Consider the following 21,586-nt stretch of genomic DNA (forward strand, 5'->3'; position numbering starts at 1 on the left):
AGGATAGCATCTGATTTAGTAAGAGATCTAATTTTTCCTGTAGTTGTTTTTCTCACCTTTCAGATGAGGCCAATAGCATTTTAAGTTCCCTATTTTCTGTCCCTAGTTTCTCTCAGTTTTCCTTTTCAAAGGCCGGTGATGTTGTCAGCGCTTCGTTTTCTTATTTTAATGCAGCATATTCTACATCTGCAATTCTTTAATTTCCTTTTGCGTGCAAAATAAGCAAGCTCCCAGTACTGCACAAACATTTCCTTTGCTTTTACATTTCCAGAATTTTTGCTCATTTCTACATTGTTCTATTCACTCTATCATTTTGTCCTCATCTTTCCAAAAATTTTGTGCCCATTCTATTCCTGCTTTGGATGGTGCACACATATTTTTGCAGCATTTTATCCATGGCAATCCTGTTGAGTACTCTAATTTTGCTGTCGCATTAAAGGGGACTTATCAGACTCAAACATTTGCCTGTCTCAGAGCCCTGCCAAGGGCTTTCACTGAGACAGTTTCACAAAGTTGATCTTATTTAATAAGATGACAGACATAACAGATTCGGAATTGCCGGTGATAAATACACTTACTTCATACTAGTTGTATGGCTTTTACTTCTGCATACTGACTCAACTCACCTTCCCCGTACATGGCCTCCACGACTCGTCGTGTGGGACTCCACACAGCAGCTTTCCATTTCCGATGGCTCCCTACCACATGGCAGGATCCATCAGTAAACTACACATACTGCTTTCTGTCTTCTGGCAACTCATTGTATGGTGGTGGGTCTTCAGCACAGGTTACCTCTTCTGTTGGCACTCTGAAATCTCTGCCTTCTGGCCAGTCCATGATCTCTTCCAGGATTCCTGGGCGATTAGATTTTCCCATTCGAGCCCGCTGTGTAATTAACACTATCCACTTACTCCACGTAGCGTCAGTCGCATGGTGTGTAGTGGGAATTTTCCCTTTGAACATCCAATGTAACACAGGTTGCCGTGGGGCCAAGAGGAGCTGTGCTTCTGTACCCACAACTTCTGAAGCAGCTCGAACACCCTCATATGCCGTTATTATCTCTTTTTCAGTTGGAGTGTAATTGGCTTCTGATCCTCGATAGCTCCGGCTCCAGAAACCCAGAGGTCGAGTTTCTTCTGGGGTTTTCTGCCAGAGGCTCCAGGTGAGGCCATGCTCCCCAGCTGCAGTGTAAAGTATGTTTTGCACAGCTGGGCTGGTACGGACAGGCCCAAGGGCTACTGCACGAGCTATTTCTTGTTTGATTTGTTCAAAGTCCTGTTGTTGCTCAGGGCCCTACTCGAAATAGTTCCTCTTTCGAGTCACTCGATATAGAGGACTCACAAGCTGACTATAGCCTGGAACATGCATTCTCCAGAATCCCACCAGGCCTAGGAAAGCTTGCGTTTCTTTTTTGCTAGTTGGCGGAGACATTGCCGTTATTTTGTTGATCACATCCATCAGAATATGACGACGTCCATCCTGCCATTTTACCCCCAAGAACTGGATTTCATGTGCAGGTCCCTTGACCTTATTCTGTTTAATAGCAAAACAAGCTTTCAGGAGAATTTGGATTATTTTCTTCCCTTTCTCAAAAACTTCTTCTGCTCTATTACTCCACACGAGGATGTCATCAATGTACTGCAGGTGTTCAGGAGTGTCCCCCTGCTCCAGCGCAGACTGGATCAGTCCATGGCAAATGGTAGGGCTGTGTTTCCACACCTGGGGCAGTCGATTCCAGGTGTATTGGACGCCCCTCCAAGTGAAAGCAAGCTGCAGCCTGCATGCTGCTGCCAAAGGGATGGAGAAAAATGCATTAGCAATATCAATTGTGGCATACCACTTGGCTGCCTTTGATTCCAGTTCGTACTGGAGTTCTAGCATGTCCGGCACTGCAGCACTCAGTGGTGGTGTGACTTCGTTCAGGCCGCAATAGTCCACTGTTAGTCTCCACTCACCATTAGACTTTCGCACTGGCCATATAGGACTATTAAAGAGTGAGCGAGTCTTGCTGATCACTCCTTGGCTCTCCAGCCGATGAACCAACTCATGGATGGGAATCAGGGAGTCTCGGTTGGTGCGATATTGCCGCCGGTGCACCGTTGTGGTAGCGATTGGTACCTGTTGTTCTTCAACCTTCATCAATCCTACAACGGAAGGGTCTTCTGAAAGGCCCGGCAGGGTAGACAGCTGCCTAATCTTCTCTGTGCTCAAACCAGCTATGCCAAAAGCCCACCGGTACCCTTTTGGATCCTTGAAGTACCCTCTCTTGAGGTAGTCTATGCCAAGGATGCATGGAGCCTCCAGGCCAGTCACGATGGGGTGCTTTTGCCACTCATTCCCAGTTGGACTCACTTCAGCTTCCAATACAGTTAATTGTTGGGATCCCCCTGTCACTCCAGAGATACAGATGAGTTCTGTCCCTTGGTAGCCTGATGGCATTAAGGTACATTGTGCGCCAGTGTCCACTAGAGCTTTGTATTCTTGTGGTTCCAATGTGCCAGGCCATCGGATCCACACAGTCCAATAAATCCGGTTATCCCTCTCCTCTACCTGGCCAGAGGCAGGGCCCCTCTAGTCCTGGTTGGAGTATCTGCCACTTAATTCTTGCAAATGAGAAGCAGAGGTCCCTTCATCAGGGTCGAGAATAACATCAGCCCTTCTACTGCCTCTGGGGAACTGCCCAACAGAAACTGGAGCAGCATTTTTCTTAGGAGCCCCTCTTCTTTCTGCTGTATTTCCTTTCAGTTCACGTACCCGAGCAGCTAGGGTTGAAGTAGGTACACCATCCCATTTCCTCATATCTTCCCCGTGGTCACGCAGATAAAACCACAAGGTGCCACATGGTGTGCATCTTGGGTACTCTCTCCCTCTAGCAGGAAAATACTGATTCTTAGTGGCTGAAATATCACTCCGTCTGGATGAGGAGGGATATGCTCGTTCTGCGAGGTGGTCAAGTCTTTCGGACAGTTTCTCCACAGCTGAGACACAGGCCCGTAGCGGAGCAGAGAGATTGTCTTCATATTTTTGAAGCTGGCAGGACAGAGTATACACTGTTGGTCCCATCCCCTCATCCCAATTAAATATTGCCAGCGTACTGGCATGTGATGATGGTGCACTCCGCACAAATTTACGCCACATGGATGTTGTGCACTGGACTTCATCGGGATCTTGAGGTGTCTGGTCATTGTCCAAATCACTATAAATCATCTCCAGCACAGCTAATTCCCGCAGATGCTGGACACCTTTATCCATAGTGGCCCACTTGCCTACTTGATATACAGTATCTTCCTTATGGGGATACCTTTCTTTCACAGCTGCCAGGAGTCGCCTCCAGAGGCTGAGAACCTGTGCCTCTCTCCCAATTACTTTGTCAATGACCCTTTCTCTAGAGAGGGATCCCAGCTGTTTGGCTTCATTGCCTTCTAATTGTTGGCTATTGGCCCCCAAAGCAGCCAGGTGAGGATGTGTTCACCTGGGTGTCGACCATAATCCTTTAGTATTTCTTGCAACTCACTCAGGGATAGGGATCGAGTGGTTTCTGATTCATTTATGATTTTGGTCTCTTCTTCCTGCTGTTTTTGTGATGGCTCTGCTTTAGAGGTGCCTGCCTTCTCCCCTTCTCCCTCCTCCTTAGGAGGAGCTTCTTCCCTTACTAAACGAGCTGACTTCCGTTTCCATTGTTTTGACTTGACTATGGGGGCAACTGATACCATAGTCAGTTGATCCTCTGGGTCAGCCACAGCATGTGTTATCTGGTCATCAGATTCAGAGACTTCCTCCCTCTCTTCAAGGTGCTGGATGATGTTAAACAGTGTTTGATAGGAGTAAGCCAGGACCCAGCACAATGCTGCAAGCTGTCGTTCTCTGGCATTGTCAGGGTCAGGGCATACGACTCTCAAACACTCTATCAGGTTTTTAGGATTTTGCACATGTTCAGGGGTGAAGTTCAAAACTATTGGAGGAGACACCCGTGACAGGTACCTGCCGATATCCTCCCACACACCTTGCCACCTGCCACCAGACTGTTTCGGGACAGATTCCCGGGTAAGCTTTCTAAACAATCGACTAATCTTAGAGAGGAGAGGAAACCCGTTATTCAGAATTAGAAATAGCAATATATGGGTTACACATGGATATTCAAAATACTCAAAAGCTGTTGTAATTAGCCCACCGTGAAAGAAGGAGGAGGTACCATTCCTGATATTATTCATAAACTTACTTCCAGATGAGGAAAGGAAGGCAGTGTAGTTCTGAATATTCTCTAAAAGATCGTTTCCATGAGACCCAAATGATAACAGTGCAGAGCCTGAATGCCAGATTAAACTCAAGGCCAGTGCTTGGCAGCACAGTGAATTAAAAAAAAAACAAACACAGATTGTAGCACATTCTCGGATCGGATATAGAGGAGAAAGGAGAACATGACACGGATTGCATGACACATGATCAAACAAGCCAATATTAACAGGACACTGAACATGGTGACTAGCAAGTAAGTGTGTTAGTTGTAAGCGTTTTAATCAATTCTTTTGTTATCTCAACCCTTCGAGCCCCAAGTTGGGCGCCAGAAAGGACCGTAGTGGTTTTACCGTGCTAGGCAGCTGAACACCACAACCGCTCTCTCACTCCCCCTCCTTAGATGAGGAGGGGAAGAAGTAAAGGAAAGAACAACTCATGGGTTGAGATAAGGATAATTTAATTAAAGGGAAAAAATAATTATTAAGGAAAGATTATTATTAATCAAATAATTTAATTAAAGGGAAAAAAGGGAAAGGGGAAAAGGGAGGGGGAAAGGGAAAAAGCAAAACAAAACAAAACAGGTAAAGGCTATGTGGAAGTGCAGAGGAAATAAATTATTTTCTACTTCCCACAAATCAGTGATGCTTGACCACGTCCCTGAAGCAGGGCCTCAACGCACGTAGCCGGTGTTCGGGAGGACAGACGTTTTCACAACGAGAGCCCACCCCTCCCCTCTTCTTCCTTTTTCCACCTTTTATTGCTGAGTGTGACATCATATGGTATGGAATATCCCTTTGGTTGGTTTAGGTCAGCTGCCCTGGTGATGTTTCTTTCTCACATCTTTGCCCACCCCCTAGGAGGGTTAGAGAGAGTCCTGATGCTGTGCCAGCACTGCTCAGCAGCAGACACAACACTGGTGTGATACCACTGCTGTTCTAGCTACAAGTGCAGAGCGCAGCACTGTATGGGCTGCTGCAGGGAAAGTTAACATCCCAGCCAGACCCAGTACAGATGGTTGGTCCTCTGGGGTGGTCAAAGTGTGTGTTATCTCGTCATCGAATTCAGAAACTTCCCCATCCCCTGGAGGGTGCTGGGCAGTGTTAATTACCATTTGATAGGCATAAGCCAGACCCCAGCAGAGTGCAGCAAGCTGGTGGAGTTCTCTGGTATTGCCAGGGTCAGGGCATACGTCTTTCAAACATTCTACCAGTTTTTTTGGATTTCGCACTTGTTCAGGGGTGAATTGAAAAACCATCGGAGGAGAAACCCGTGACAGGTACCTGCCCATATCCCCACACACACCTTGCCACCCACAACTACTTTGTCTCAGGGCAGGTTCTTGGATAATATTCTTAATGAATTGTTTGACCTTAGGGAGGAAGAAAAACAGTAGAACTAGTAATAGGAGGATGACAGCCGACCAAGGATATTCAGGATACTCGAAGGCTGCTGCAATTACCCCACAGGGAGAGAAGAAGAAGGCACCACCCCCGATATTATTCACAAATTGACTTCTAGAGGAGAAAAAGAAGGCGGTGTAATTCTTAATATTTCCAAAAAGATAATCTCCAGGAGACCAGAATGATAACAATGCAGGACCTGAATATCAGACGAAACTCACGGCCAGTGTGTTACAGCACAGTGTGGTAAAGAAACCAAACACAGATTTTAACACATTCTCCGATCGGATATAGAGGAAAAAAGAGAACAGAGGACGGATTACATACAACATAGTCACACAAAAAAATATTAACAGCAAACCGAACATTGTGACTAGCAAGTATGTTAATCGTAAATACTTTAATCAATTCTACTGTTATCTCAACCCTCGAGCCCCACGTTGTGCGCCAAAAAGGACTGTGGTGGTTTTACTTGTGTAGGCAGCCGAGTTCCACCATGGCCGCTCTCTCACTCCCCCCTCCTCAGAGAGGAAGGGGGAGAAAATACGGCACAAAGAGCTCGAGGTTTGAGATCAGAATGATTTAATTAAAGGGAAAGGGAATGGGAAAAAAAAAAAAAAAGAAAACAAAAAGAACCAAGGCCGCGCGGAAGCACAGAGAGAAAGGGAAAAAAAAGTTATTCTCTACTTCCCATCAACGAGCGATGTTCGGCCACATCCTGGGAAGCAGGGCCTCAAAACACGTAGTGGTTATTTGGGAGGACAGCCCCCTCCCCCACGAGAGCCCCCCTTTTATTGCTGAGTGTGACATCATGTGTCATGGAATATCCCTTTGGTTGGTTTAGGTCAGCTGCCCTGGCAATGTCCCCTCCCCATCACTTGCCCACCCCCAGCCTGCTGGCTCTTGGGGGCTTGGAGGGAGTCCTGATGCTGTGCCAGCACTGCTCAGCAATAGACACAACACTGGAGTGATACCAGTGCTGTTCCAGCTATGAGTGCAGAGCACAGCACTGTGTGGGCTGCTGCAGGGAAAGGTGACTCCATCCCAGATAGACCCATAAAACTATTAGTGTGTCCAAAGGAGGGCAACAAAGATGGTGAAGGGTCTAGAGGGCAAGATGTATGAGCCAGGAGTTGAACTCGATGACCTTGTGGGTCCTTTCCCTCTCCGGAGATTCCATGATTCCATGATCTTGGTATGCATATGTACAGCAAGTGTTGTTTACTAATACATATACATATACTAATACATATACGCCTCTTTGAGTGATGAACTCATAATCTAATGCCATTCCATTTTTCAGGGCTACTTGGGATGCTTATTTTGCATTTAACTGTAAACGTCAAAAAGCATCAACTGTAGCATTACTCTTCTGTTACTGTCAATAGATTAGTATTATTCATTCCTCAAGGTCTTACCATATAACGATTTTTACAGATTAGTATATGACTAGTAATATAAACTTGAATACAAAATCATAGAGCAAACAAAGTTACAATGTCCCAAAAAAATCAGCAGGTTCAGGTAATAACAATAGGGTCATCAAACTGTTTGTGGGGCCATAGGTTGCTCTTCTGTTGTCGTTTCATCAAAGGAATTTCATCCAGATCATTCAGCTCTACTGTGAAACACTCTGCATCAGTACTGTGTCTGAAGGTGGTGTGACTTTTTTACACTGGAAAACAAGGATCCAGTTGAGCAGGCCCTTGCACTTTACTACAGTATTAGTAATTACCAGTACTTGATAAGGTCCCTTCCAGCACAGCTGAAGTGTGTGTTTTCACTGCTATGCCTTAATGTAGACCAAGTCTCCTGATTTCAAAAAGTGACAGATTTCAGTGGTGGATTCAAGTAAGGCTTCTTTCAGCTGTCTGTGGAAAGTCCTTACATATTTCATTAATACCAGACAATATTTTAGAAGACCATTATCTGTTATTTTTAAGGTTGACTGTATGAGAGTTGAGAGTGCTCTGTAAGACAATCACATGGGTCTGCCCATTAAAATATCATGAGGTGACAGCCCATATTTTCTATTCACAATGCTTCTTATATACATCAGTGGGAGAGGTAATGCATCCAGATATTTCAGGACAGCCTTTGCACAAATCTTAGCCAATTTGGTTTCCAAATCAGAGTTGTTCCTCTCTACAGTCCTGCCAGATTGGGGATGATAGGAATGATAACACTTTGGTTCTATTTTTAGGGCTGCACAAATTTTCTGCATTACTTGTCCAGTAAAATGCATCCCCTATCGCTATCTAGTGTTAGGGGTATAGCAAACCAAAGAATTAGTTCTCTCAGCAACTTTTTTTTTTTGGAACAGTTCTTGTGTCTGCATATTTATGAGGATTTGCCTCTTCTCATCCTGAGAACATATCTAAAACAACAAGCACATATTCAAAATTAAATAAAATAGGTATTTGCATAACGTCAATTTGCAAGTTTACAAGTGGTCTCCACAGTTTAGGGGGCTCAGCTATATTTGGCTTCTGCTGTCCTACATTATTTTGGTGAAACTGTGTCCTAATGATATGAAGATTCAGGAATTAGAGCAATACTTTACTAGCAAGTTTCACTTTGCCCATCCCCTGTCCGTAAATTATTGTTGTTCTCTTAAGGGCAGAATCTTTCAAGGATCCCTAGAAGAGTTCCAGCTCCTCATGGAAAAGAAAAAGAAATCATATATATGTATATATATATATATCCTCTTGGATCAGGGACTTACTGAGCATCTTTGGACACAAGGACCTATTGTGCCACTGAGAGTCATACTGGCTGACCCAGTGTTGCCCTGTCCAGCCACTTCTTGTTTAGTAGCAGGATGGTATGTGTTTGTCTAATGACAGGACCCACAAGAGATTTACAATTCCATTAGGTACATTATTTACAGAGTTAAGGGATGTTTGTTCCCCTAGAATTCACTGATTTCCTCTGTACTACAATCAGGTTTAAATCTCAGTAAGGTGAGACTTTTCCTTTACACCTGTGCATTTCCCTTTTCTACCTGATTCTTCACAAATTTGAAAGTTCAGTATGTAGAGAGCTCAGCCTTAGCCTTATTCTTTCAGGTTTCCTTCTGCTCTATAGCCAATATCATTACTGATTTGATGGGTGGAAGTGATCTATTACTTGGAGGATGTGTTGCACGTACTCTGGTAAGCATTTCTTTTCATCCCCCACACTACAAATTCCGGTCCCTAGGCCTGCAGTTTGAGCCATTTACACCTCTTATTGCTCTTCAGAGCAATTATTTGCTCTTATTTGCTCTTTCTGAGAAGGCAGTGGCCCAACTGAAATGCATCTACACTAAAGCACACAACATGGGCAACAAACAAGAGGAGCTGGAAGCCATTGTGCAGCAGGCAGGCTATGACTTGGTTGCCATCACGGAAACGTGGTGGGACCACTCCCATGACTGGAGTGCTGCAATGACTGGCTATAGGCTCTTCAGAAGGGACAGGCAGCACAGAAGGGGTGGTGGTGTGGCTCTCTATATTAAAGAGTGTTTTGATGTTGTGGAACTTGAGGCTGGGAATGATAAGGTTGAGTCCCTATGGGTTACAATCAGCGGGAAGGCCAACAAGGCAAGCATCCTGGTGGAGGTCTGTTATAGACCACCAGGATGAGGACACAGATGAGGAGTTCTAAAGGCAGCTTGCAGAAGTCGCGCAATTGCCAGCATTTGTTCTCCTGAGGGACTTCAACTTCCCAGACGTATCCTGGAAATACAGTACAGCTCAGAGGAAGCAGTCTAGGAGGTTTCTGGAGAGCGTGGAAGATATCTTCCTGATGCAGCTGGTTAGTGAGCCTACCAGGGGAGGTGCCCTGCTTGACCTGTTCACAAACAGAGAAGGACTGGTGGGAGATGTGGTGGTCGGGAGCTGTCTTGGGCAGAGTGACCACGAAATGGTAGAGCTCTCTATTCTTGGCGAAGTCAGGAATAGGAACAGTAAAACTGCTGTCTTGGACTTCCGGAAGGCAGACTTTGAGCTATTCAGGACACTGGTTGGCAGAGTCCCTTGGGAGGTGGTTCTGAAGGGCAGAGGAGTCCGGGAAGGCTGGGCACTCTTCAAGAAGGAAATCTTAAAGGCTCAGGAGCAGTCTGTCCCCACGTGCCCAAAGACAAGCCAGCGCGGAAGAAGACTGGCCTGGATGAACAGAGAGCTGTGGCTAGAGCTTAGGAGAAAAAAGAGGGTTTATGATCTTTGGAAAAGAGGGCAGACCACTCAGGAGGACTATAAGGATGTTGCGAGGCTGTGCAGGGACAAAATTAGAAAGGCCAAAGCCCATCTGGAGCTCAATCTGGCTACTGCTGTTAAAGATAACAAAAAATGTTTTTATAAATATATAAACACGAAAAGGAGGACTAAGGAGAATCTCCATCCTCTACTGGATGCGGGGGGAAACTTAGTGACAAGAGATGAGGAAAAGGCTGAGGTGCTTAATGCGTTCTTTGCCTCAGTGTTTAGCACCAAGACCAGTTGTTCTCTGGATACCCAGTACCCTGAGCTGGTGGAAGGGGATGGGGAACAGAATGTGGCCCTCATAATCCACGAGGAAATGGTTGGCAACCTGCTACAGCACTTAGATGTATGCAAGTCGATGGGGCCGGATGGGATCCACCCGAGGGTACAGAGAGAACAGGCGGAAGAGCTGGCCAAACAGCTTTCCATCATTTATCGGCAGTCCTGGCTATCAGGGAAGGTCCCAGTCAACTGGTGGCTAGCAAATGTGATGCCCATCTACAAGAAGGGCCCGAGGGTGGACCCAGGAAACTATAAGCCTGTCAGTCTGACTTCAGTGCCAGGGAAGCTCATGGAGCAGATTATCCTGAGTGTCATCACACGTCACTTGCAGGGCAAACAAGTGATCAGGCCCAGTCAGCATGGGTTTAAGAAAGGCAGGTCCTGCTTGACGAACCTGATCTCCTTCTATGACCAAGTGATGCGCTTAGTGGATGAGGGAAAGGCTGTGGATGTGGTCTACCTTGACTTCAGTAAGGCTTTTGACACCATTTCCCACAGCATTCTCCTGAAGAAACTGGCTGCTCATGGCTTGTACTGGCGTACGCTTCGTTGGGTTAAAAACTGGCTGGGTAGCCGGGCCCAAAGAGTCGTGGTGAATGGAGTTAAATCCAGTTGGAGGCCGGTCAGTAGTGGAGTCCCCCAGGGCTCAGTACTGGGGCCAGTTTTCTTTAATATCTTTATCGATGATCTGGATGAGGGGATTGAGTGCACCCTCAGTAAGTTTGCAGACGACACCAAGGTAGGTACGTGTTGATCTGCTTGAGGGTAGGAAGGGTCTGCAGGAGGATCTGGATAGGCTGGACCAATGGGCTGAGGCCAACTGTATGAAGTTCAACATGGCCAAGTGCCGGGTCCTGCACTTGGGGCACAACAACCCCAAGCAGCGCTACAGGCTGAGAGATGAGTGGCTGGAAAGCTGCCTGGCAGAGAAGGACCTGGGAGTACTGGTTGATAGTCGGCTGAATATGAGCCAGCAGTGTGCTCAGGTGGCCAAGAAGGCCAACAGCATCCGGGCTTGTATCAGAAACAGTGTGGTCAGCAGGGCTAGGGAAGTGATTGTCCCCCTGTACTCGGCTCTGGTGAGGCCGCACCTCGAGTACTGTGTTCACTTTTGGGCCCCTCACTACAAGAAGGACATGGAGGTGCTGGAGTGTGTCCAGAGAAGGGCAACGAAGCTGGTGAGGGGTCTGGAGAACAAGTCTTACGAGGAGCGGCTGAGGGAGCTGGGATTGTTCAGCCTGGAGAAGAGGAGGCTCAGGGGCGACCTTATCACTCTCTATAGGTACCTTAAAGGAGGCTGTAGTGAGGTGGGGGTTGGTCTATTCTCCCGTTTGCCCGGTGATAGGACGAGGGGGAATTGGCTAAAGTTGTGCCAGGGGAGGTTTAGGTTGGATGTTAGGAAGAACTTATTTACCGAAAGGGACGAAGATCTGTTCGTGCATTTCCATACATTTCCATTTTGATGGGACTGTTCTTTAATATATTAAAGGTTACTATGGGTCAATCTGGAATCTTCCTTCAGGCCACTTCCTCATTCTTGCTTTCTCCTGTCTCCTTTGTTTTGTTTAGCTCAAGATTACAATGGTACAAATAGGCCTGCAGCAGACCATTCCTTTATTGGAATCAATGTCTGCAAATTTATTAGGGTGGGACTTTTTGTGTAAATTGCAAGCAGAATTGGTATGTGCCTCTGAAGGTATAACTTTAAAACTTTCAAAACAAAATGTTCAAAAAATAATGATGGGAATTTCACCCCTTGAGAATCTCCTTGTAACACAAGACCTAAGGGCAATTAATAAATGGGTAGTGATACCCCACCCGGTAGTCCCTGATCCTTCGACTATAGTAACCTTGATACTGGCAGATACAAAATATTTTTCTGTACTTGATTTGTGTGCAGCTTTCTTCAGGATTCTCAATATTTATTTCCTTTTACTTGGAAGGGGTGACAAATGACATGGACTAGAATACCACAAGGCTTTGCAGGATCATCTGTGCTATTTTCAAAGATTTTAGTTACAGACTTGTAGAGTGTTGAATTACTGAATAATTCTGTGCTGATTCACAGTGCTGATTTGCTAATTGCTAGTTCAAATAGAGGAATTTGTGTAAAAGATACAAAGGCTTTACTGGTTGCTTTAGTTGAAAGAGGCCACTGGGTTTCCCCAGATAAATTACAATTTTGTAAGGAAGAAGTGGAATATTTGGGGTATTTATAATCTGAAAAAGGCAGGGAAATATCAGGCAAATAAAAAACATTCAGGATACGCTCAGGCCTAAAACAAAGAAAAAAGTGAGAGCATTTTTAGGAGTTGTAGGATTTTGCAGACCCTGGATACCAGCCTTTGGAGAAATAGCTGATCCATTGGTGGCCTCTGCAAAAGCAGACACTGAAGGACTTCAGATTTTGATAAAGCATTCATAACTCTGAAGAAAGCCTTGATGGCAGCACCTGCACTCCGAATGCCAAATTACGTAAGCCCTTCCATTTACTTGTGGAAAGGAATGGCCTCTGGAGTCTTGGCTCAAAATTTGGGAGGGCGAATGTACCCAGTTACTTATTATTCAGTCCAGTTGTATCCAATTATTAAAGAGACAGCAGGATGTATTAAAACAATAGCCTCAGCAACACCGTTGGTAAGGAAAAAATATCAGAACATAGTGTTAGGACATCTGTTGCGGAACTGATTTTTCAAAACTTGAATGTAGCAGCAATTTAGGATTTTATACTTTTATGGTAAATAACAAGGTTAGATGGAATGATTTTTAACAGCACTTAATATTTAAGCATCAGCATAAATTTAACACAATGATTTCAACAGAATTTGCTACAATAGAAACAGCAACTTAGTTAAATGAGTATGGCAAGGTTCACCTGAGACATATTGCAGGGTCCTGGGGTGTTTCTAAATCCAATCACGCGCTTCCAAATTAACCCCTAGAGTAAATTACTCACCCTGCTTCCTCGTCAGCATTTGTCCGTCTGAGCTTGTTCCTCGAGGAGTGAGCCCAGAGATACACTGCCCCTCAGGGGGTACCCTGAGACACGTCCCAGCTCAAGGGGAAATAGAGGGTGCGGCCCACTGAGGTCCTTGTAGAGATCAAATAAGCTTTTCTCCAGCTGTTGTATTTATAACATAAAGTGATTGACTTGTAGTGAAACTCAGATTCCTTACCATGTTCTGGAACTCCAATGTGCAAGGAATGGTCACATCGAGGCCTACTGTGGCTCATAAGCCTGAGCAAGACTTATGTCAATCACAGAATGTTAGGGATTGGAAAGGACCTTGAAAGATCATCTAGTCCGATCCTTATGCTGGAGCAGGAACACCTAGATCAGGTCACACAGGAACGCGTCCAGCTGGGTTTTCAATGTCTCCAGAGAAGGAGATTCCACAACCCCCCTGGGCAGCCTGTTCCAGTGTTCTGTAACCCTCACCGTAAAAAAGCTTCGTCTCACATTTAAGTTGGACCTCCTATGTTCCAGCTTGTACCCATTGCCCCTTGTCCTATCTTTAGATGTCACTGAGAAGAGCCTGGTTCCGTCCTCCTGACACTCACCCTTTACATATTTATAAACATTAATAAGGTCACCCCTCAGTCTCCTCTTCTCCAAGCTAAAGAGACCCAGCTCCCTCAGCCTTTCCTCATAAGGGAGATGCTCCACTCCCTTAATCATCCTTGTGGCTCTGCGCTGGACTGTCTCAAGCAGTTCCCTGTCCTTCTTGAACTGAGGGGCCCAGAACTGGATGCAATATTCCAGATGCGGTCTCACCAGGGCAGAGTAGAGGTGGAGGAGAACCTCTCTTGACCTACTAACCACACCCCTTCTAATACACCCCAGGATGCCATTGGCCTTCTTGGCCACAAGGGCACAGTGCTGGCTCATGGTCATCCTGCTGTCCACCAGGACCCCCAGGTCCCTTTCCCCTACGCTGCTCTCCAACAGGGCAGTCCCCAACTTATAGTTGTGCCTGGGGTTGTTCTTGCCCAGATGCAGGACTCTACACTTGCCCTCGTTATATTTCATTAAGTTTCTTCCCACCCAATTCTCCAGCCTGTCAAGGTCCCACTGGCTGGCAGCACAGCCTTCCGGTGTGTCAGCCACTCCTCCCAGTTTAGTGTCATCAGCAAACTTGCTGACAGCGCACTCCATTCCCTCATCCAAGTCACTGATGAATATATTGAACAGTACTGGTCCCAGTACCGACCCTTGAGGTACTCCACTAGACACAGGCCTCCAACTCGACTATGTCCCATTGACCACAAGTCTCTGGTTTCTTCCCTTCAGCCAGTTCACAGTCCACCTCACTACCTGATCATCCAGACCACACTTCCTCAATTTAGCTGTGAGGATGCTGTGGGAGATGGCTTTAGTGAAATCAAGATAGATCACGTCCACTGCGTTACCATCATCTATCCACCTGGTCAAGTGCAGGAGTAGAGCATACTCAGCACAACATCCATTGACTGTAACCACCCTATGTGATGTCAAACTGATGTTAAACAGGATGCGCAAACAGGACAGGCTTGGCAGTTAGCGCAGGCAGTTTGTGCGGGGCAGTTCAAGCGGGGCAGGGAGGAGCGCAGGGAGGATCCTCTCCTCCTTTCCCACCTCCCTTTCTCTTCCTCTCCTCTCCTTTGGGAACTTTGCCTCTTACAGCTTATAATTTTAGCGAGGACCACACACAGCTCGGCTGCCACGAGGGTCCTGGCGGAGAGGTGAGCAAAGAGCAAGGCTTCCCTCGCCGCATGAGTGTCATTTGGAAAGCGCGATGTGTCACCGCCCACCAGGTCCAGGGAGGAGATGCAGAGCAGAGCACCCCATTGAAGGTACCGTAGAGGGTACTAGCGAGCCTGCTGGTTTGCCGTAGCTGCACCCCGGCGGAAGGCCATTGCCAAGAAAAGTGTGGAGACGCAGGCAGAGGCCCCACTAACATCTGAGTGCACAGGTCTCTGGCTGCAGCGACCTGACCTGAAGGAGGAGGTGGAGAGGCTGAGGAGAATTAGGGAGTGTGAGAGGGAGATAGATTGTTGGAGCCAGTCCCTACCAGCCCTGAGGCTTAGGCAGCCAGCAGAAGCTCTGTGAGAAGCCTATCACCCCCTACCACTTGCAAACAGGTAATAGGAGGGGACCAACAGGCAGAGTTCCTGCTACAGTGAACCCCCTCTCCTCTCCTCTCCTCTCCTCTCCTCTCCTCTCCTCTCCTCTCCTCTCCTCTCCTCTCCTCTCCTCTCCTCTCCTCTCCTCTCCTCTCCTCTCCTCTCCTCTCCTCTCCTCTCCTCTCCTCCCCCTAACAATGATGGTGATGAATTGGGGGACAGGGGGCAACGGCAAAAGGTCCCTGCTCAGTGTTACAAGCGTAGCAGTTGCACCTGCCTGGTGATTCCCCTACCTCCCCAGCTGCCTCTGCAGAACAGGTACACTGCTCTGCAAGGACAATGGTGAGGATGATGGTTCTTCCTACTTGGCAGTGTCACCAAAGTCTAATCAGACTACCCACTGCATTAAAACCTCCTCAGTAAAGAATAAAAGATGGGTCATTGTCATTGATGACTCGCTGCTGAAGGGAGCGGAAGGCCTGATATGCAGACCAGACCCGCTACACAGGGAGGTTTGCTGCCTCCTGGGGGCCCGGGTTAAAGATGTAAGGAAGAAGCTTCCTTCACTAGTACGGCCCTCAGATTATTATCCTCTTTTGTTGTTTCAGGTAGGCAGTGATGAAATAGGAAGAACTTCTCTAAGGACTATGAAGAAGGACTTCAGAGCCTTGGGGCGACTGGTCAAGGGTTCGGGAGCACAAGTCCTGTTCTCCTCTATCCCTCCAGTTATCTCCTCCAGTATCTCCTCTATCCCTCCAGTATCTCCTCCGAGCCTGGTGTCACCAGTGGGGGTTTGGGTTTTTTGACCTTGGCTCGATTTCCATGATACCAGGCCTGCTGACAACAGACAGAAATAACTTATTCCATTGGAAGAAAAGGGTTTTAGGATGGGAGTTGGCAGGGTTCATTGACAAAGCTTTAAACTAGGTATGAAGGGGGGTGGGGGTGAAACTGGGATTACTAGAAAGGAGCCTGAATCTTGCCTGAATCATGTCAGTTCTTGTGGGTGAGGAATATGCTAGCAAGACCTCGCAGTCTTGTGTCTTTGTGAAGGAGGAGGAGGACATAACATTTTGCAGGAAGGACACAAGGGTTGGTGAGAGGTTGGTTACTATGGAAACACCTGAGTATGGTCAAGAGGGTATTAGGGCTTCTCCTGCCCAAAAGGTGGCCCAGCTGAGGTGCATTTACACTAATGCACGCAGTATGGGTGACAAACAGGAGGAGCTGGAGGCCACCATGCTAGTAGGAAACTATGATGTAGTTGCCATCACTGAAACCTGGTGGGATGATTCCCATGACTGGAGTGTGGCTGTTGATGGCTACAAACTGTTCAGAAGGGATAGGCGAGGAAGGAGGGGAGGAGGAGTTGCCCTCTTTGTTAGGAAGTGGATAGATTGTGAAGAGCTGTGCCTGAGAAACAGCCATGACCAGGTTGAGAACTTGTGGGTGAAAATCAAGGATCGGTCCAGTAAAGGACATCTAGTGGTTGGGGTCTGCTACAGGCCACCTGACCAGGGGGAGTCTGTTGACGAGGCCTTCTTGCTTCAGCTGCAAGAACTGTCACGCTCACAAGCTCTTGTCCTGATGGGGGATTTCAACCACACGGATATCTGCTGGGGTAGCGGCATGGCGGGTTCCAGACAATCCAGGAGATTCCTGGAGTCTGTTGAGGATAACTTCCTGGTCCAGGTAATAGACGGACCGACCCGAGGTGAAACCTTACTAGACCTGGTGCTCCCCAATGCGGAAGAGAGCATTAGAGAGGTTAAGACTGGAGGCTGCCTGGGCTGTAGCAACCATGCCCTGGTGGAGTTTGTGATCTTGAGGAATATGGGTCTGGCAAAAAGCAGAGTCAGGACCCTGAACTTCAGGAGAGCAAACTTCCGGCTGCTCAAGGAATTACTGGCTGGGATCCCCTGGGAAACTGTCCTTAAGGGCATAGGAATGGAACAGAGCTGGCAGCTCTTTAAGGACACCCTTCTGAGAGTGCAAGAGCCCAAGCAGAAGAAATCGAGCAGAAGAGGCGGGTTACCAGCATGGCTGAGCAAGGACCTGCAGCTTAAACTGAGGGAAAAGAGGGAAATGTACAGGAAGTGGAAGCAGGGTTGTGTAGCCTGGGAGGAATACAGGGGTGTCGTCCGGATGTGTAGAGACGGGATCAGGAAAGCCAAGGCACAGATGGAGCTGAACTTGGCAAGGGATGTGAAGAATAACAAGAAGGGGTTCTACAGCAGAAGGGGTTCTACAGATACATAGGCAGGAGGAGACAGGCCAAGGAGAGTGTTCCTCCTCTGATAAACGAGAAGGGAGAACTGGCTTCCTCAGACATGGAAAAAGCTGAGGTACTCAATAAGTGCTTTGCCTCAGTCTACACTGGTGGTGAAGTTTCCTATGTCTGTCAGAACCCTGAAACTCGAGGAGAGGGTGAGAGGAGCGGATTCCATCCCACTGTGACAGTAGAACAAGTCCGGGACCGCCTAATGAAATTGGATGTGTACAAGTCCATGGGGCCAGATGGTATACAGGGTGCTGAGAGAGATGGCTGATGTGGTTGCCGAGCCGCTCCCCATCATATTTGAAAAATCATGGCTGTTGGGTGAAGTCCCTGATGACTGGAAAAAGGGAAACATTGCTCCCATTTTTAAGAAAGGGAGAAAGGAAGACCCGGGGAACTACAGGCTGGTGAGCCTCACCTCTGTGCCTGGGAAGATCATGGAGCAGATCCTCCTGGAAGACATGTTAAGGCACGTATGAGATAAAGAGGTGATCCGAGACAGCCAGCACAGCTTCACCAAAGGCAGATCTTGCCTAACCAATCTGGTGGCCTTCTACGATGGAGTGACAGCATTGGTGGACAAGGGCAATGGATATCATCTACCTGGACTTGAGCAAAGCCTTTGATATGGTCCCTCACCACATTCTTCTCTCTAAATTGGAGAGGCATGGATTTGAAGGATGGACTGTTAGGTGGATAAAGAATTGGTTGGCTGGTCGCAGCCAAAGGGTTGTGGTCAGTGGCTCTATGTCTGGGTGGAGGCCGGTCACAAGTGGTGTCCCTCAGGGGTTGGTCTTGGGACCAGTGCTCTTCAACATCTTTATCAATGACATAGATGACGGAATCAAGTGCACCCTCAGCAAGTTTGCAGATGACACCAAGCTGAGCGCTGCAGTCGATACAATAGAGGGAAGGGATGCCATCCGGAGGGACCTGGACAGGCTGGAGAAGTGGGCCCATGAGAACCTAAGGAGGTTCAACAAGGCCAACTGCAAGGTGTTGCACTTGGGCTGGGGCAATCCCAGGTATTTCTATAGACTGGGAGAAGAAGAACTCGAGAGCAACCCTGCGGAAAAGGACTTGGGGGTCCTGATGGACGAGAAGCTGGACAGGAGCCAGCAGTGCGCGCTTGCAGCCCGGAAGGCCAACTATGTCCTGGGCTGCATTAAAAAAGGGGTGGCCAGCAGGGAGAGGGAGGTGATTATCCCCCTCTACCCTGCTCTTGTGAGACCCCACCTGGAATACTGCATGCAGGCCTGGGGCCCCCAGCACAAGAAGAATGTGGAGCTCTTGGAACGGGTCCAGAGGAGGGCCACTAAGATGATCAGAGGGCTGGAAAACCTCTCCTATGAAGAAGGACGGAACTGGGCATGTTTAGCTTGGAGAAGAGAAGGCTCCGCGGAGACCTCATTGCGGCCTTCCAGTACTTGAAGGGAGTGTATAAACAGGAGGGGGAATGCCTGTTTACATGTGTTGATGGTGATAGGACAAGGGGGAATGGTTTTAAACTAAGACAGGGGACGTTTAGGTTAGATATTAGGAGGAAGTTTTTCACTCAGAGGGTGGTGAGGCACTGGAACAGGTTGCCCAGAGAGGTTGTGGATGCCTCCATCCCTGGAGGCATTCAAGGCCAGGCTGGATGCGGCTCTGGGCAGCCTGCTCTAGTGGTTGGCAACCCTGCCCATGTCCAGGGGGTTGAAACTAGATGATCTTTAAGGTCCTTTTCAATCCAGACCATTCTATGATTCTATGATTCTGTGATTCTATGATTCTGTGTTAACTAAACGTGCATCATGAGTGTTGAGTTTTTAGAGGCTCCAGAAGTGCAAATTGCTGTTGCTGACAGCAAACATCCTTTTGAGAAGATGCGGCACCTTGAACCTGGCTACCTTGTTACTGCTACTGGATGAAGGGGAACCACATCATGACTGCATAGAGTAACCCAAAATCAAGAAAAGGTAAGAGCAGACCTTACAGATATATGCTGACAACTCAAGACTTGACTCTTTGTAGATGGTTCATTTTACGATCTGGAAGGAAGGAGAGTAACAGGGTATGCCATCATGACTGAGAATGAGGTATTAATAGCAGAGCCCAATTCTCCTGAACATAGTACTCAAGCAGCTGATTTGAAAGCCCTGACAGAAGGCTGGAGGAAAGCACAAGGGAAGAAAGTGTACATGTGTAAGGACCTGAAATATGCTTTTGGCATTTGCCACATGCTCTGTGGCCCTGACCTGGCAGTCAGCTAAGCACCACGCAGCCGCTTGCTCACTCTCTGCCCACGGTGGAATGGAGGAGAGAATCAGAAGGAAAAACAAGTAAAAGTTGTCGGTTGAGATAAAGAAAGTTTAATAGGACAGGAAAGGAAAAAAAAAATACACAAAACAAGTGATGCACAAAGTACTTGCTCACTACCAGCTAAACAATGCACAGAAAGTCCCCAAGCGGTGGTTGCCAGTCCAGATCCACCTGAGGCCTTGTGGGATTATGGAGAATGCATATTCCAAATTACAGTCTGATTCTTACCCCTCTCTACCACGTGACCTGTAAGAACGATTTCAAGTGGGGTCCCAAGCAACTACAAGCCTTTGGAAAAATTAAACAGTCCATGCAGTAGCCCTTGTGCCAGTTCGGGCAGGAGAAGATGTAAAAAATGTTCTTTATATTCAGCAAGGGAGAATGGCCCTACCTGGAGCCCCTGCAAGAAAGCATCAGGAAAGACTCAAGGTCAGCCCCTGGAGTTTTGGAGTCGAGGATACAAAGGATCCGAGGCCTGCTACATTCCAACTGAAAAAGAGATATTGGCAGTATATAAAGAGGTTTGATCTGCTTTGGAAGTGGTTGGTACTAAAGCACAGTTGCTCTTGGCACCCCGATTGCTGGTGCTACGCTGGATGTTCAAAGGAAGGGCCCCATCTACAACATATCACAGAATCACAGAATCACAGAATCACAGAATCATTTAGGTTGGAAGAGACCTCCAAGATCACCTGGTCCAACCTCTGACCTAACACTAACAAATCCTCCACTAAACCATATCACTAAGCTCTACATCTAAACGTCTTTTAAAGACCTCCAGGGATGGTGACTCAACCACTTCCCTGGGCAGCCCATTCCAATGCCTAACAACCCTTTCGGTAAAGAAGTTGTTCCTAATATCCAACCAAAACCTCCCCTGGCGCAATTTTAGCCCATTCCCCCTCATCCTATCACCGGGCAAATGGGAGAATAGACCAACCCCCATCTCGCTACAGCCATCTTTAAGGTACTTATAGAGAGCGATAAGGTCACCCCTGACCCTCCTCTTCTCCAGGCTGAACAATCCCAGCTCCCTCAGCCGCTCCTCGTAAGACTTGTTCTCCAGACCCCTCACCAGCGTCGTTGCCCTTCTCTGGACTCGCTCGAGCACCTCGATGTCCTTCCTGTAGTGAGGGGCCCAAAAGTGAACACAGTACTCGAGGTGCGGCCTCACCAGAGCCGAGTACAGGGGGACAATCACTTCCCTAGCCCTGCTGGCCACACTGCTTCTGATACAAGCCCGGATGCTGTTGGCCTTCTTGGCCACCTGAGCACACTGCTGGCTCATATTCAGCCGACTATCAACCAGTACTCCCAGGTCCTTCTCTGCCAGGCAGCTTTCCAGCCACTCATCTCTCAGCCTGTAGCGCTGCTTGGGGTTGTTGTGCCCCAAGTGCAGGACCCGGCACTTGGCCTTGTTGAACTTCATACAGTTGGCCTCAGCCCATCGGTCCAGCCTATCTAGATCCTCCTGCAGAGCCTTCCTACCCTCAAGCAGATCAACACATGTACCTACCTTGGTGTCGTCTGCAAACTTACTGAGGGTGCACTCAATCCCCTCATCCAGATCATCGATAAAGATATTAAAGAGGACTGGCCCCAGTACTGAGCCCTGGGGGACTCCACTACTGACCGGCCTCCAACTGGATTTAACTCCATTCACCACGACTCTTTGGGCCCGGCTACCCAGCCAGTTTTTAACCCAACGAAGCGTACGCCAGTACAAGCCAAGAGCAGCCAGT

At 47.6% G+C, this 21,586-nt stretch overlaps 1 long non-coding RNA gene across 1 annotated transcript; it reads left to right on the forward strand.

Annotated features, from left to right (window-relative positions):
• Window positions 1–1,020: 1,020 nt before the first annotated feature.
• On the forward strand, window positions 1,021–20,529 carry LOC121062979. Its single transcript, XR_005815775.1, has 3 exons — window positions 1,021–1,535; window positions 15,962–15,966; window positions 20,487–20,529. It is a non-coding gene; the product is annotated as an uncharacterized LOC121062979 (long non-coding RNA).
• The last annotated feature ends 1,057 nt before the right edge of the window (window positions 20,530–21,586 follow it).

The sequence above is a fragment of the Cygnus olor genome (assembly GCF_009769625.2).
Source record: "Cygnus olor isolate bCygOlo1 chromosome W unlocalized genomic scaffold, bCygOlo1.pri.v2 SUPER_W5, whole genome shotgun sequence".
NCBI classification, from domain to species: Eukaryota; Metazoa; Chordata; class Aves; order Anseriformes; family Anatidae; genus Cygnus; species Cygnus olor.